At 44.2% G+C, this 16,728-nt stretch overlaps 1 protein-coding gene across 7 annotated transcripts in view; it reads right to left on the bottom strand.

Annotated features, from left to right (window-relative positions):
• LOC122438893 (polypeptide N-acetylgalactosaminyltransferase 11) overlaps positions 1–14,715 on the bottom strand; it is a 62,842-nt gene extending 48,127 nt beyond the window's left edge. For 2 of the 7 annotated variants that reach the window (XR_006268680.1, XM_043464212.1), the window contains exon 1: positions 14,154–14,364. The gene's annotated coding sequence lies outside the window, so the exon portion shown is untranslated. Of the gene's footprint in view, positions 1–5,080; positions 5,097–13,634; positions 14,036–14,153; positions 14,368–14,699 lie in introns of those variants that run through there. The other 5 variants (XM_043464219.1, XM_043464220.1, XM_043464216.1 and 2 more) reach the window with 5 other exon arrangements.
• Positions 14,716–16,728: the final 2,013 nt, after the last annotated feature.

Here is a 16,728-nt window from a genome sequence, read left to right as displayed (position 1 = left end):
CTCCAAAAGCTGCTGACCAGCCTCCAGGTTGCAACTTTTTTTTTTTTTTGGCTGCATCAAATGGCTTGTGGGATCACTTTCCAGACCAGAGACTGAACCCAGGCCATGACAGTGAAAGCACCAAGTCCTACCCATGAGAACACAGGGTACGCCCCAGATGGCAACTTCTGATGGAGGGTCATAAAATGAACAGTACATAAACACAACCCCCAAAACCACAAAACTATTACTTCTTGTTTCCTTTCTGCCCATAAGAAGGAAGATTAAGTCAAAAGTATATCAGATAAAGATAAAATGAATGAAAAGGAAAAAAACAGTTGTTAGAAATAAGTGTTCTGAGATACCCAAATACACAGAATACATACAAGCATACATACATCCATGGTCAGCATGGCCTCTGCAGCCAGCTCTGCCCCAGGGTCCAAAGACATACTAGCAGAGCTGAGGATCCCTAAACCATGGCTACTGATGGCTTTATTCTGCAAGCGTGTCAAGACTCTCTAGTGGTATACAAGCTGACAGAGTGGTTTATGTACTTTAGTCAAGTGTGCAAATTAAGAGGAACAGAAAATAGTCCAGGGTGTAAGATAGACAGGAAGAGAACAATGAGTCTTATCTTTTCCCCTCTTAGTTTTAGAGAAATTAAGTAACTTGCTTTAAGGATATACAGCTAGTAAGGGGAGAAACTAGATTTGAATCCCAGTGACCTTATGTCCTCCGTTGCTTTGTAACTATCTGGCAAAGAAGAGCCCAGTGATTCTCAATTTGCCATTCCTTAAAAAAAAAAAATAGAAGTCATCCAGTGATTTTCTTTTTTTTAACATAAATTTACGTTTCCCACAAGAGTCAAGCTATCTGTAACTCGCTTCCCAAACAAGATGTTCGTTCACCTCTCTGGATTTCTATCATCTCCTAAAATTGAAACCCAGTAATTCTTTACTATTTTTAAAGTCTCAGGCTTTTCAGGAGCATCAACTATCTTGAACGAAGCTACCCAGACAGCCATCACCAGAAGCACAAGGCCAGGACTATGTTCTGAACTGTTGCTTTTTGTATTTCAAAGGGAACAGGCTAGGCACCGCTAAAGAGAGACAGGAGAAAACCATACTGTGACAAAATATTGGTTTTTTTTTTTTTTTTTTTTTTTCAGAAACTCATTTCTGAATGCATTCTACGACCTCAGGAGGTTTAGAAAGCAAACGAATCTAATTGGCAAACAGCCAGTTTCATTCCTAGCTGCTCCTGTTGAATCAGGCTGCAGGAAATCGATACAGCAGAATCACCTTCACATCCTCTGGAGCCTCACCATCCTGCACGGGGTTGACTTCTAAGCGACAGCACCTGCATCTCCAGCCTCTGGAGTCCATCTGCCCACCTGCGGGGTGGGCCCACACTCTGGGGAAGGGCTCTCCCAAGCAGTGGCCCTCACAGTGGGCTGGTAGAAACAGCCAGAGGAACTGCCACCCGTACTCTTCACCGGCCCCTGTTCCCAGCATGACTGGGCTTCAACTGCCCACAGTGGAAACTGGCTTGAAAACATGCCCCTTGCTGGCTGGCTTTCCTACCCTCACTTCCTCATTCCCCCGCTGGTGTGTCCTGGATTACTCACCATGTAGATCTGAATTTATATCTCAGGATTTACTTCAGGGGGCTTCCCAGGTGGTGGCAGTGGTTTAGTCTCTTAAGTCGTGTCCAACTCTCGTGACCCCGTGGACTGTAGCCTGTCAGGCTCCTCTGTCCATAGCATTCTCCAGGCAAGAAATACTGGAGTGGGTGGCCATTCCCTTCTCCAGGAGGTCTTCCCAACCCAAGGATCAAACAAGTCTCCTGCATTGAGAAGATGGAGCACCGCAACCAAGAGTAGCCCCTACTCACCACTACTAGAGAAAACCAGAGCAAAAGCAGTGAAGACCCAGCACAGCCAAAATCTAAATAAAATCATTTAAGAAGTTCTTCTGAACAGTTGCAAGGTATTTTTTCGACTAGTAAAAAAAATTTCAAAGTGATAAGCTTCTCCAAGGAAATTAAAAGCTCTCAGGCAATGTAGCTTGAAATAACTGTTAATTAGCAGGTAAATATAAAGAATCAAGCGCAGCCAACACAAGCAACTCTCAGATACAACACTGCAGTCCTCAACCTATGCAGCTGGTTCACTCAAGATGGTAACAAGTCGTAAAATCTAAGTTAAAAGCATGCTTTCAGCTCCTATATGAAAAGGGCTTAGAAGCCATCTCTTCTATCTGTACAAAAATAAACCAAAAATCAATGACTTTTGAACCCATCAGAGAACAAAGGTTATAGGACAAACTACCACTGAAAACCTGGAGACACACAGCTGAGATCTGCTTACCTGGAGCAGAAGCTGCACCACAAACTGGCCGAAAAGGGAGAGAATGCAGTCTGGAGCAGGAAGGGTCGCACCTCTGAGGGTTTTACCTCCAGGAATCCCACCACAGTGTATATGCAGGCCCCAGACTGATCCCCTCAGGACTAAGGCAGGGGAGGAGAAGAATAATCACTGCAAAACATGAATCTAGCCCAGAGTCTTCTTCCTAACATAGGCATGTGCTCCAGGGGGAAAAGACACCAGACCTTTCTCCAGATTAAAGAAAGACATTCCTCCAGCCCCTCCTAACCCTCCAGTCAAACCTGAGGGGGAAAAAGTGTTAGTCTTTCAGTTCAGTCTCTCAGTCATGTCCGACTCTTTGCAACCCCATGAATCGCAGCACACCAGGCCTCCCTGTCCATCACCAACTCCCAGAGTCCACCCAAACCCATGTCCATTGAGTCGGTGATGCCATCCAACCATCTCATCCTCTGTCGTCCCCTTCTCCTCCTGCCCCCAATCCCTCCCAGCATCAGGGTCTTTTCCAATGAGTCAGCTCTTCCCATGAGGTGGCCAAAGTATTGGAGTTTCAGCTTCAGCATCAGTCCTTCCAATGAACACCAAGGACTTACCTCCTTCAGGATGGACTGGCTGGATCTCCTTGCAGTCCAAGGGACTCTCAAGAGTCTTCTCCAACATCACAGTTCGAAAGCATCAATTTTTCAGCGCTCAGCTTTCTTCACAGTCCAACTCTCACATCCACACATGACCACTGGAAAAACCATAGCCTTGAATAGATGGACATTTGTTGGCAAAGTAATGTCTCTGCTTTTTAATATGCTATCTAGGTTGGTCATAACTTTCCTTCCAAGGAGTAAGCATCTTTTAATTTCATGGCTGCAATCTCCATCTGCAGTGATTTTGGAGCCCCCAAAAAAATAAAGTCTGGCAGTGTTTCCCCTGTCTCCCCATCTATTTGCCATGAAGTGATGGGACCAGATGCCATGATCTTAGTTTTCTGAATGTTAAGCTTTAAGCCAACTTTTTCACTCTCCGCTTTCACTTTCGTCAAGAGGCTTTTTAGTTCCTCTTCACTTTCTGCCATAAGGGTGGTATCATCTGCATATCTGAGGTTATTGATATTTCTCCCAGCAATCTTGATTCCAGCTTGTGCTTCTTCCAGACCAGCGTTTCTCCGTTTCTCGTGATGTACTCTGCATATAAGTTAAATAAGCAGGGTGACAATACACAGCTTTGACGTACTCCTTTTCCTATTTGGAACCAGTCTGTTGTTCCATGTCCAGTTCTAACTGTTGCTTCCTGACCTGCATACAGGTTTCTCAAGAGGCAGGTCAGGTGGTCTGGTATTCCCATGCCCTTCAGAATTTTCCACAGTTGACTGTGATCCACACAGTCAAAGGCTTTGGCATAGTCAATAAAGCAGAAATAGATGTTTTTCTGGAACTCTCTTGATTTTTCGATGATCCAGTGGATATTGGCTATTTGATCTCTGGTTCTTCTGCCTTTTCTAAAACCAGCTTGAACATCTGGAAGTTCTCAGTTCATGTATTACTGAAGCCTGGCTTGGAGAATTTTGAGCATTACTTTACTAGTGTGTGAGATGAGTGCAATTGTGCGGTAGTTTGAGCATTCTTTGGGATTGCCTTTCTTAGGGACTGGAATGAAAACGGACCTTTTCCAGTCCTGTGGCCACTGCTGAGTTTTCCAAATTTGCTGGCATATTGAGTGCACCACTTTCACAGCATCGTCTTTCAGGATTTGAAATAGCTCAATTGGAATTCCATCACATCCACTAGCTTTGTTCGTAGTGATGCTTTCTAAGCATCTTGACTTCACATTCCAGGATGTCTGGCTCTAGGTGAGTGATCACACCACTGTGATTATCTGGGTTGTGAAGATCTTTTTCGTACAGTTCTTCTATGTATTCTTGCCACCTCTTCTTAATATCTTCTGCTTCTGTTAGGTTTATACCATTTCTGTCCTTTACTGAGCCCATTTTTTCATGAAATGTTCCCTTGGTATCTCTAATTTTCTTGAAGAGATCTCTAGTCCTTCCCATTCTGTTGTTTTCCTCTATTTCTTTGCACTGATCTCTGAGGAAGGCTTTCTTATCTCTCCTGGCTATTCTTTGGAACTCTGCATTCAAATGGGAATATCTTTCCTTTTCTCCTTTGCTTTTAGCTTCTCTTCATTTCACAGCTATTTGTAAGGGCCTCTCAGACAACCATTTTGCCTTTTTGCATTTCTTTTCCATGGGGATGGTCTCGATCCCTGTCTCCTGTACAATGTCACGAACCTCCGTCCATAGTTCATCAGGCTCTCTGTCTATCAAATCTAGTCCTGATAGATCTAGTTAGTCATTCAGTCCTGTCCAATTCTTTGTGACCCCATGGACTGTAGCCCGCCAGGCTCCTCTGTCCATGGGATTCTCCAGGCAAGAACACTGGAGAGGATTGCCATTCCCTTCTCCAGGGGATCTTCCTGACCCAGGGATCAAACCTAGGTCTCCTGCACTGCAGGCAGATTCTTAACCATCTGAGCCACCATGGGAAAAAGTAATCAACAAAGGTGAAGGCTTTAAAAAACAGACTGGAAATTCTGCAGCTAGGAAAGGGAGTGGGTTGCAGGGAGGGGAGTGGGTTGCAGGGAGGAATAAAGCTACAGCAATGGAGAACACTTGTGAAGGTCACAGACACGGGCTGAGATTTAATTGGAAGATTACAGAATTCTTACCCTTCCTCACACTTCACCATAACGCGAGCAGGGCTCCAAATAGAATACTGTTGTGTTACAGCTGATGCAGGTTTCCCAGGTGGCACTCTGCCCATGCAGGTAGACCTAAGAGACACGGGTTTGATCCCTGGGTAGGGCAGATCCCCTGGAGGGGGGCCAAGGCAACCCACGCCAGTATTCTTGCCTGGAGAATCCAATAGACAGAGGAGCCTAGTGGGATACAATCCATGGCGTTGCAAAAGCAGGGCATAATTAAAGTGACTTAGCAGTCAGAGCTGATGCAGACTCTCTCTGGGGAACAGTACTTACACGAACAGGGCACTAGAAGAATCCGAAGCCTCTGGAACCGGTAACTGCTGCAAACTTTAAACACTGCCAAACCTCTATTAGTTCCTATTACCTGATACAACATAACAGCCTTTCAAAAAACAACAACAAAATGCAGAGCTTAATAAAAGAGAAAACAGCAAGACAAAGCAATCATTAGAACCATAATTAGATGACACAGATTTGGGGATTGACAGACAAGGAATTTAAAATATCTATCATTAATATGTTAAGGGCTCTAATGGAAAAAGACAACATGCAAGAATAGGAGGATGATGGAAACAGTAAGAAACAAAAGGAAATGCTAAAAACCAACAGCACTGCAAAAGCTATGAAGAATGCCTTCCCTGAGCTCATCAGACTTCACACAGCCAGAGAAAGAAGCAGTGAGCTGGAATATAGGTCAACAGACACTCTGCAAACTTAAATGCAAAGAGAAAAAAAGAATGAAATAAACAGAATATCCAAAAACTGTGGGGCAACTTCAGAAAGTATAACACATACACATTACTGGAATATCAGAAGGAAAAAAGGAAGCAGAAAAAATATTTGAAATAATAATGGCCAAGACCTTTCCAAAATTAACAGACCCTAGGAAGCTGAGAGTACAACCAAACACATTAAGTACCCTCAAAAAAACAAACTCACTTAGGTATACCATATTCAGACAATCAAAAGACAAATACAAAATCTTGGAAGAAGCTACAGGGAAGGAAGAACATTTTATCTACAGAGGAAAGAGAATTACAGTGGACTTCTCATTATGCAAGCAAGAGCAAAGTAAAATATTTAAAGTATGAAACCCCATTACCACCTCAGAATTCTATATTCATTGATTCATTGATATTATTATTCAAAATGAAGGAGAAATAAAGGCTTTTTCATAAAAAAAAAAAAAAAAAAACTGACAAATTCATCGCAAGCAAACCTGTCCTGCAAAAAAATGGAAAAAAAATCAAGCAGAAGAGCAAAAAAATGGAAAAAAAATCAAGCAGAAGAAAAATGATATAGGTCAAAAACCTGGATCCACATAAAGAAAATAAGAGCATCAGAGAAGGGATAAATACACTGAAAATAAAATCCTTTACTTCTCTTATCTGACCTAAAAGACAACCAGAACAAGGGCAGAACAAAATAACAGGACAAGGGCATTCCCACTGGCTCAGCAGTAAAGAATCTGCCTGCAATGCAGGAGACATGGGTTCGACTCCTGGGTCTCGACGATCCCCTGGAGGAGGAAATGGCAACCCACTCCAGTATTCTTGCCTGGGAAATCTCAAGGACAGAGGAGCATAGTGGGGTACAGTCCATGGGGGTGGCAAAAACAGTCGGACAAGACTTAACAACTAAACAACCACACAACAACTGAGTGATCACAGCACACTGTTAAGTGAATGACAACAAGGTCACAGGGGTGGGTGGGAGAAACCTATACATACACCAAGCAATATTATTATTGTTGTTTAGCTGCTAACTCGTGTCTGACTTTTATGACCGTGTGGACTGTAGCCCACCAGGCCCCTCTGTCCGTGGGATTTTCCAGGCACAAATACTGGAGCGAGTTGCCATTTCCTCCTCCAGGGGATCTCTCAACCAGGGAATCAAAACCATGTCTCCTGCACTGGTAGGAAGATTCTTCATCATTGAGACACCAGAATTACGTTACTTTAAGGCAGATTCAGGGGTTAGTTTAAAATGTATATTATAAACTCTAGGGCAATCACCAAAAAAATTTTTTAAGAAATATGATATGCTATGTGGTAGGCAGAATAATGGTCCCCCAGAAATATGGTTTTTCCAGTAGTCATGTATGGATGTGAGAGTTGAACCATAAAGAGGGCTGAGAGATGAAGAATTGATGCTTTAGAACTGTGGTGTTGGAGAAGACTCTGGACAGTCCCTTGGACAGCAAGGAGATCAAAGTAGTCCATCCTAAATGAGATCAGTCCTGAATGTTCATTGGAAGGACTGATGCTGAAGCTCCAATATTTTGGCCACCTGATGAGAAGAGCTGACTCACTGGAAAAGACCCTGATGCTGGGAAAGACTGAAGGCAGAAGAAGGGGGCAACAAAGGATGAGATGGTTGGATGGCATTACTGACTCAATGGGCATGAGTTTGAGCAAGCTCCAGGAGTTAGTGAAGGACAGGGAAGCCTGGCGTGCTGCAGTCCATGGGGTCGCAAAACGTCAGACCGGACTCAGTAACTAACAACAAAAAGTAAAAGGATGGAAAGCTATATACCATGCTAACAGTAACCAAAAGAAAGCTAAAGTAACCACATTAACTTCAGACAGAGCAGATCTCATTGGATAATTAGGGATAAAGGGGGTCATTATATGATAATGGACTTCCCTTGGTGGCTCAGAGGTTAAAAAGCATCTGCCTCCAATGCTGCAGACCTGGGTTCGATCCCTGAGTCGGGAAGATACCCTGGAGAAGGAAATGGCAACCCACTCCAGTATTCTTGCCTGGAGAATCCCATGGACGGAGGAGCCTGGTAGGCTACAATCCAAGGGGTCGCAAAGAGTCGGACACGACTGAGAGACTTCATTTCACTTACATGATAATAAAGAGGTCAATTCTCCAGGAAGACATAACAATCTTGAACCTGTGCATACCTAACAAGAAGGAATCAAAACACACAAAGCAAAACATGAGAAAAAAAGTTAAAGACTTCAACAACACTGGCAGTAACTGAGAGATCGAGTAGACAGAAAAATCAGTTAGCAAACAGATGCCCTGAGCAACACTATCAATCAACTTGATCTAATTGAATTAAGAGACAACAGCTGAAAACATATTCTTTTCCAGCCGACAGTTCACCAGTGTAGATCATATTCTGGGCCATAAAACACACTTGAACTGATTTAAAACAACAGAAATCATACAAAGTATATTCTTGGATGAAGTGGAATTAAACAAGAAATCAGAAACAGAAAGGCAAAAAAAAAGCAACCCCCTCCCCCACACCCCCAGATATCTGGAAATTAGAGTCTCGAGAGAAATTTTAACATATTTTGCACTGAATCAAAATGAAAATACAACTTATCAAAATTTGTGTGATACAGCAAAAGAAGTGCTTAGAGGGACAGTTACAGCATCCAAATGGATTAGAGTTCAAGATACCAGTATGTACACATGTTTGGCTTAACATGTTAGCTTTAGACAGATTGTTACACATATATGCCCATATATGTTCAGTTCAGTCACTCAGTCGTGTCCAACTCTTTGTGACCCCACGGACCGCAGCATGCCAGGCTTCCCTGTCCATCACCAACTCCCAGAGTTTACTCAAACTCATGTCCATTGAGTCGGTGATGCCATCCAACCATCTCATCCTGTGTCGTCCCCTTCTCCTCCTGCCTTCAATCTTTCCCAGCATCAGGGTCTTTTCAAATCAGTCAGTTCTTCACATCAGGTGGCCAAAGTATTGGAGTTTCAGCTTCAACATCAATCCTTCCAATGAATATTCCGGACTGATTTCCTTTAGGATAGACTTGGGTATGGCATAAGCCCTCTTGGAGGAGGTTGCCATTAACCCCACCAGAGAGCTGCCAGAACTTACACAGGACTGAGAAATAGACTCTTGGAGGGCACAAACAGAACCTTGTGCACCAGGACCCGGGAGAAAGGAGCAGTGACCCCACAAGAGACTGACCCAGACTTGCCCGGGAGTGTCCAGGAGTCTCTAGTGGAGCTGTGGGTGGGTGGTGGCCTGCAGCAGGGTTGGGGGCAGTGAGTGTAGCAGTACATGCATAGGATCTTTTGAAGGAGGTCGCCATTATCTTCATTACCTCCACCACAGTTTGGCCCCAGGTAAATAGCAAGGAGGGAACACAGCTCCACCCATCAACAGAAAATTGGATTAAAGATTTACTGAGCATGGCCCCGCCCATCAGAATAAGACCCAGTTGCCCTCAGTCAGTCTCTCCCACCAGGAAGCTTCCATAAGCCTCTTATCCTTCTCCATCAGAGGGCAGACAGACTGAAAACCACAGTCCCAGAAAACTAACCAATCTGATCACAAGGACCACAGCCTTGTCTAACTCAATGAAACTATGAGCTATGCCGTGTGGTGCCACCCAAGACGGATGGGTCATGGTGGAGAGTTCTGACAAAATGTGGTGAACTGGAGAAGGGAATGGCAAACCACTTCAGTATTCTTGCCTTGAGAACCCTATGAACAGTCCATATATGTACACATATATTTTCTTGCTTATCAGCTGAGAGGGTCTAGAAGAATAACACCCCCATGACAACAAGCATACCTAGTGCCCAAATCTTGGTTTCTAACAGAATTCTCCGATAAAAGGAACCAAAGCTCCTTGAAGAAATGACTGACTCTTGGACTGGGAAAGGAAATATGTAAGATGAGCCTGAAGTACCTTGCAGTCCCATAAAGAAAGAAAAGGACACACAAAAAAAACCCCAGGAGAAAAAAAATCCCAGAATGATGGGGATATGTTAAAAGAATAGATGGAACAAAATGAAACAGCTTACAAAGGCCATACCTAAAACAATTTAAGCAACAAAATAAAGTGGTACTGCATTATAATCCAAAGTAAAGATAACTATCCATGAGTCCATAATGACAGAGATAACAAAAAAAAACTGGCCATTAATAACTTTTGTACAGTCACTTTTCTTAATGTCTTGAAATTTTGCAAAGTAAAACATTTATGTCTTTATACATATATACATAAGTGTGTATTGAGATATATATATATGAAGTGAAGTGAAAGTAGCTCAGTCGTGACTCTTTGCGACCCCATGGACTGTATAGTCTATGGAATTCTCCAGGCCAGAATACTGGAGTGGGTAGCCTTTCCCTTCTCCAGGGGATCTTCCCAACCCAGGGATCGAACCCAGGTCTCCGGCATTGCAGGCAGATTCTTCACCAGCTGAGCCACAACGGAAGCCCATATATATATGTGTGTGTGTGTGTATACATAATATATATCACCCAACAACCAAATGCTCCTTTGACTCCGTATGTAGGTTGGTTTCCTGGGGTCATTACGTGATTAAGTCCTCAACTAATTCTTGCCCATGGAATCGCAGGACACAGATTTGAGTAGTCTGTCCTTATGGGTTGTGTTATTTGTATATATTAACTGTTTTCTCCTCACTTCTGCTTCCTCCTCATTATTTAACACAAGATTCACTGGAGATCAACGTTACAAACTAACCTGCAGAAAACAGAATGTTCATATGGAAATGCCTGTTGCAGGCTATGTACAGACACAGTATCAGAAGGGTGAACTGCCCCACTGAAGTTGGGCTTCTGGCTCCAAGTCCACTCTCTACACTCCAGTGGTTCTCAGCCAGAGCCCGAGATATTTGGCAATGTCTGGGGAAACTCAGCACCACCAGAATCTTTTGGTAGTGTCTGGAAATGTTTTTGGTTGCCACGACCAGGGATCCTGCTAACACCTGCTAGGGAGAGGCCAGGGATGTTGCTAAATCCCCTACAATGCACAGAACAGCCCCCAACAATGAAGAATTATCTGGCTCAAAATGTCAACAGTGCCAAGTTTGAGAAACTCTGTTCTGTAACACTGGGGCTGGGACTCTACATGTAACATTTTTCAAACACTTGAACAACAAGGCAGGTAAATGCCAACCTTCCAGGCAGTTGGAAAATCCACTTATATCCCTCCATATCTTCAGTACCTCTGTACAGCAGGGTTCAACCAGTTGCAGATTTTGCTGTACTGTAGTATTTACTGTTGAAAAAAATCTGCAAATTAACGGACCTGTGCACGCAGTTCAAATCTGTGTTGTTCAAGGGTTAGCTATACTGATAAATAAAACAACTTGGATGAACAGGGAAACACATACGAAAAAGTCTTCAGTCTCAATAATTACTACAGAGATGCAAATAAAAATAAGATACTATTTTCCAACTCTTGAAAAGTGAAAGTGTTAGTTGCTCAGTGGTACCCGATTCTTTGTGATCCCATGGGCCCACCAGGTTCCTCTGTCCATGTAATTCTCCAGGCAAGAATACTAGAGTGTGTTGCCATTCCATCTTCTCCAAATTTTCCCCACCCAGAGATCCAACTTTTGATCTCCTGCATTGCAGGCAGAATTTTTACTATCTGAGCCACCAGGAAAGCCCTTAAATCTTTATACCCTTTGGCCAATAATCCCACTTTCTCTAAGAATAAAAATCCTAAAGAAATAATAAATCGGGTGAAAAACTAGGCATTTCCTAAAGCAAACTCCAAAAAATGCTACAATACAGATATAAACCACAGTATATAGAAACAAGTACAAAGGACAAATTAAATGTGTATATTAAATTAAAAAAAACTTAAAAGAAATGCCTTATAGAACTTAAGATTTAAGTTTGACTTTGAAGACTAAGACTTCAGTGGCCCAAAAGCTAAAATATCTCATGCAGAAAGCTGAAGTCTAAAGAAACTACAACATGTATTTGTTTTCCGTTTTTCAAACAGAATAGTAAGTAGGATAGTTGGTTACAAGGAATACACACATCTGGTTAAGGTTAGTAGAACTGATTAATTCTATGAGGACAGGCTGGGGTTACGATCCTGAGGGTGAGAATTAACTCATTCTACAAGCAAAAGGAAGCTAATTAGTGTTTTTAAGCAAATATACCTTAGGAAGAAAATCCTAGGAACAATGTATAAAATGATTTGAGACAGAGGGAAATAAAATCTAGAACCAGGGAGCCAGTTAGAAAAAAAAAAAATTCCATTAAGAGGCATTCATGGTTTGCAATAGAGCTGTGAAAGTGAGTGGTTAAGGAGAATCAGAGGCAGAACTGCCAGCACTTGTCAGCTTGACCAGATATGGGACCCTGAGGGAGAAAGGAGGAATAAAAACACTCAGTTAAGTCTTAATGACGGTAAAGAGCACTTCCAAATGCAGGGTGTGCAGGTTCAATCCCTGGTCCAGAACTAAGATTTCACATGCCTCATGGCCAAAAACCCAAAACACAGAACAGAAGCAATATTGTAACAAATTCAATAAAACTTTAAAAAAGGAAGGGGGGGAAGGGTTCTTTAAAAGTAAAACAAGTAAAAAAACACATAGATTTACCATAGGACCCAGCAATTCCACTCCTAGATATGTATAGCCGGAAGAATCAAAAACAGAGACTCATGCAGACACATGTAAACACATGTTCACAGCAGTGTTATTCACAGCAGGCAAAAAATGGCAGCGACCTAAGCATCCATCAATGGATAAACAAATTGTGATATAGCTGCTCAGCCATATGTATGTTATGTATCCAGCCATACAAAGGAACAAAGTCTGAGATACACTACAGCACGGATGAATCTTGAAAACTGAAGGGAAATAAACTGAACAGGGAAAATATTGTATGATTTCAATTCTGTGAAGCATCTAGAATAAACAAATTCAGAGACAGAAGGGACTGGGGGGAGACCAAGTGGGGAGTTATTGCTTAATGGTTAGACTTTGTGTTTAGGGTAAAAAACTTTTGGAAATAGTGGTTATGGTGACACAATATTGTGAATGTACTTAGCACCTGAGTTGTATACTTTAAAAACCGTTAGAACAATAAACTTCAAGTTATGTGTACTTTACCACAATAATAAGAGACTAAAAGAGAAAAGTGAAGATAGAACTCAAATTGCAAAGAACAGCACAGGAACTGTCAAGAGAAGGCAGGAAAAGTGTGGACTATTTCGTAACGTTTAATTTGGAAAACCTCAGCTGATACATACTGAGGGTAGAGAGGTTTTCTGGTTTCGACTTTTTCTCAAGGCAGAGTAGAACTTAACATATGGTATTTATCTAGGTAATAGCAAAGAACTGAGAGGAGTTAAAGGGGCGGGGGAAGGTCTGGCTTGTTATTCCGGGGGACAAAACTACCACCACACTATTTTATTGGTATTTTATTGGTGCACGGCAGCGTAAGAAGCATTTCAAAGTTATAATTTCATCTTATATTTGGAAAACCAACCAACCGACTGCTTTCCTAACACACAGTAAAAAGGCACGCAGGAGGAAATATCTTCGATGAGAAAAATACACGAAGCTCTTCCATCACAAGCATATTCAAATTCCTTAAAGGGTGAAATCAACCCGAAATGGAGGAGGGTGGGGGCTCGATATTACTGTATTTAAACCACACGTATGTTAAGAGCTTGGGCAACTGTACAAGGAACCCAATTTCTTCAACAAGTGCACTCCAAAGAAACAGAAAAGGCAAACTTCAGATGCTCACCCACCGAATGCCCTGCAAGGACCTGGTCAAAGCCTGAGTGGCACAGCCCAACCATGAAGAAAGCAAAATTGTGTTTTTCTTCAAAAATCTTTCAAGGAACTGTTGCACACTGCTCGAATACTGTGGGAACCGAGAGCTGGGTCCCAGGGGGTGCACTACTATAGTCGCTCCGGTGTCTAGACGTTTGCGATTCGCCGCAGTCGTTTCTGGGGCACCGCTTTCTCTCAGAGGCGGCCGCAACCCCCGGGACTGCGTTTTCTCAGACGCGCCAGCGGGGCCGGGGGTGGCTCCTCAAGCCACCCGCCGCTCCCACAGGGCCCGGTGTCTCCTCAGGCCACCCCCGGCCCCACGCCGGGTCTGCGGCCCGAGACCCCGCGGAAGCAGGCGGCGGCTGAGGCGGAGGAAGCCACCGGCGCTCGCACCTTCGGGGCACCCGGGGCCGCGGCCGCTCGCCTGAGGCGCTGAGGAGGCGGACGGAGGCCGCGCGGGCTCACACGCCGCCGGGCCGCCGCTACTCACCCCGACGCCGTCAGCGCAGCACCCCGGCCTCTCGGGACTCGGGCCGGAGCATCCTCCCTCCCGCCGCGGCCCGACTCCGAGCCGCATTCGCCGCCGCAGCGGGTGGAGCCGCCTGGCAGGAAACGCAGCCCCGGGCACACAGGGGCTTCTTCCCCCCGCCCCCACCTCGGGCTCAACCCGTGCCCGCGCCGCAGCCTCGGCCCGAGCGCGCGCCCGCGAGCGCCACGTGACCAGCGGGCCCTGGCCCCGCGCTGACGTCACCGCCCGCTGCAGGCGAGCCGCGGCCCGGCCCCTGCCGGTGGGCTGGGGGAGGGGGTCAGTCCTGCTGGCTGCCGGTTCTTAACTCTGGTATACATGGGCTCATTAAGGACAGGTGTCTTAAACATATTAAAAGATGTGCGGTCCCAGTTATGATGGGTTAAAAATGTCAAGGCTGGGCAGAAGCTTGGGTTAAAATCTCAGGAGCGAGTGACAAGAGTGGAAAAGTAGAGCACACCTGCAAAACAGCAGCAGCAAGGCACACGGGGAGGCGGGCGGGGAGCTTACTAGAAATGCTGACTCCAGCCGCGGAGCGGTGAGCCAAGGGTGTTGCAGTCCTCAGGCCATCACACTGCAGTGTCCTGCCGCAGCCCCCAGCCACCTCGCCACCCCCAAACTCTGCACTCCGCCGATGGGAAGGAATAGGATTCTGGCTCTGGGTTTTGGCTAGGCTGCATTTCAGAGGAATGATCTCAGTAAGCCCGGGCTCTTTGCATCTTCCCGTGCATAGAAAAGCACTAAATTCCTTTCCTTGTAATATCTGACTTTCTTTAACCTTTGACGTTCCTACTTTAAAGAAATTCTTATCTATCCTGGCTCCTCCCTTACCTCTTCAGAGCAGTCTCTCAGAGCTAGATGAGAGGCTGCATTCCAGGCTTAAGTCCTTGGTTTTGTCCACTGAATAAACGGTAATACTCAACGTGTAGGTTATGCATTTTTTTTTTTTCAAATCAGCAGGCCCCACGCCAGACCAACTTAGTAATCAAAATATGCGTTTTACCGAGATCTCCAGATGATTTATGTATAAAAAGTTTGAGATCAGTATCCAGGGTACAGGCAGTGCAGACCTGCCAGTGCTCCACCCTCAGCCCTTGATGGTATTTAAATATTTGTCCTGATGGGCCTGGAGCAGATCTGTTTCTAGCTCTTACTTCAGATGGGTTCATCCTGTCCCATCAAATTAGCGTACAACCACACCATTCCAGAAGTTGAAGTTTTTCGGTAACTTCAACTGGTGATGGTTTTGTCACTAAGTCATGTCCGACTCTTGTGAGCCCATGGACTAGAGCCCCCACCAGGCTCCTTTGTCCGTGGGATTCTCCACGCAAGAATACTGCAGTGGTTTGCCATTTCCTTCTCCAGGGAATCTTCCCAACCCAGGAATCGAACCCAGGTCTCCTGCATTGCAGACAGATTCTTTACCAACTGAGCTACAGGGAAGCTCCAATTTTTTACCATTAGAATGACATGAAAATACTTTTTACAGTATGGCATTTAAACCCAGGGTCTTTGAGGCTGGATGAATTAAGCTAGTATGTGAGTTGTGTTTATTTATCCATAGATAGAGGATGAGATGACTGCATGGTATCACTGACTCGATGGACATGAGTTTGAGTGGACTCCGGGAGTTGGTGATGGACAGGGAGGCCTGGCGTGCTGCGATTCATGGGGTTGCAAAGAGTCGGACACGACTGAGCAACTGAACTGAACTGATAATTGCCGGAGGAAATACAGGAGGCCTAAAATTTAAATTTCAGTTAAAAGAAAGCAATTCATTGGTATATCCCAAGGAATATGTGGGACATACTTATACTATTATTATTGTTTATCCAAAATTCAAATTCACCCGGGCATCCTGTACTTTTTTTTTTTTTTGCTGTGCAGCATGTATCTTAGTTCCCTGACCAGGAACAGAACCCCTGTACCCCTCACAGTGGGAGCTCAGAGTTTTACCCACTGAACCATCAGGGAAGTCCCTATCTTGTACTTTTATTTGCTAAATCTGGTAATGCTAACCCTGGAGTAGTTCTAATGTTAGTTTTCTGGTTTATGAAATGGCAGTAACAACAGGAACTATTTAGTATCTTAGAAAGTCGTGTAGATGAAATGAGATCATCTATGCAGAGTACTTACCAAGGGGCATGAGAGCGTGAGCGCTCAGTAAATGTTGGCTCTTTTTTTATTTCGTATCTGTGTGTCTTAGGTAAATTCCTGGAAGTATGCTTTTCTTATAGAATTCTCTGGCTAATTTAAGGTTTAGGGAACGGCTACCCACTCCAGTATTCTGGCCTGGAGAATTCCAAGGACAGAGGAGCCTGGCAGGCTACAGTCCATGGGGTCGCAGAAAGTCAGACACAGACTGAGCGACTTTCACTGAGCTTTTGGTCATACCCAAAACAGTTCTGTGACAAGCACTGTGCAGGTGAGCAGATTCTTCTCAACTAGCTCCAGAATACAAATCAAATTTTAAAATTTCTATACAAAAACCCAAATTGCCACCTACGGGCAAGTATGGATTTCCTTTCAATCACACCAA

The sequence above is a fragment of the Cervus canadensis genome, chromosome 3 (genome assembly GCF_019320065.1).
Source record: "Cervus canadensis isolate Bull #8, Minnesota chromosome 3, ASM1932006v1, whole genome shotgun sequence".
Lineage (NCBI taxonomy): Eukaryota > Metazoa > Chordata > Mammalia > Artiodactyla > Cervidae > Cervus > Cervus canadensis.
The sequence above is the reverse complement of the archived record's forward strand: the minus strand, read 5'-3'. Positions and strand labels throughout refer to the sequence as shown.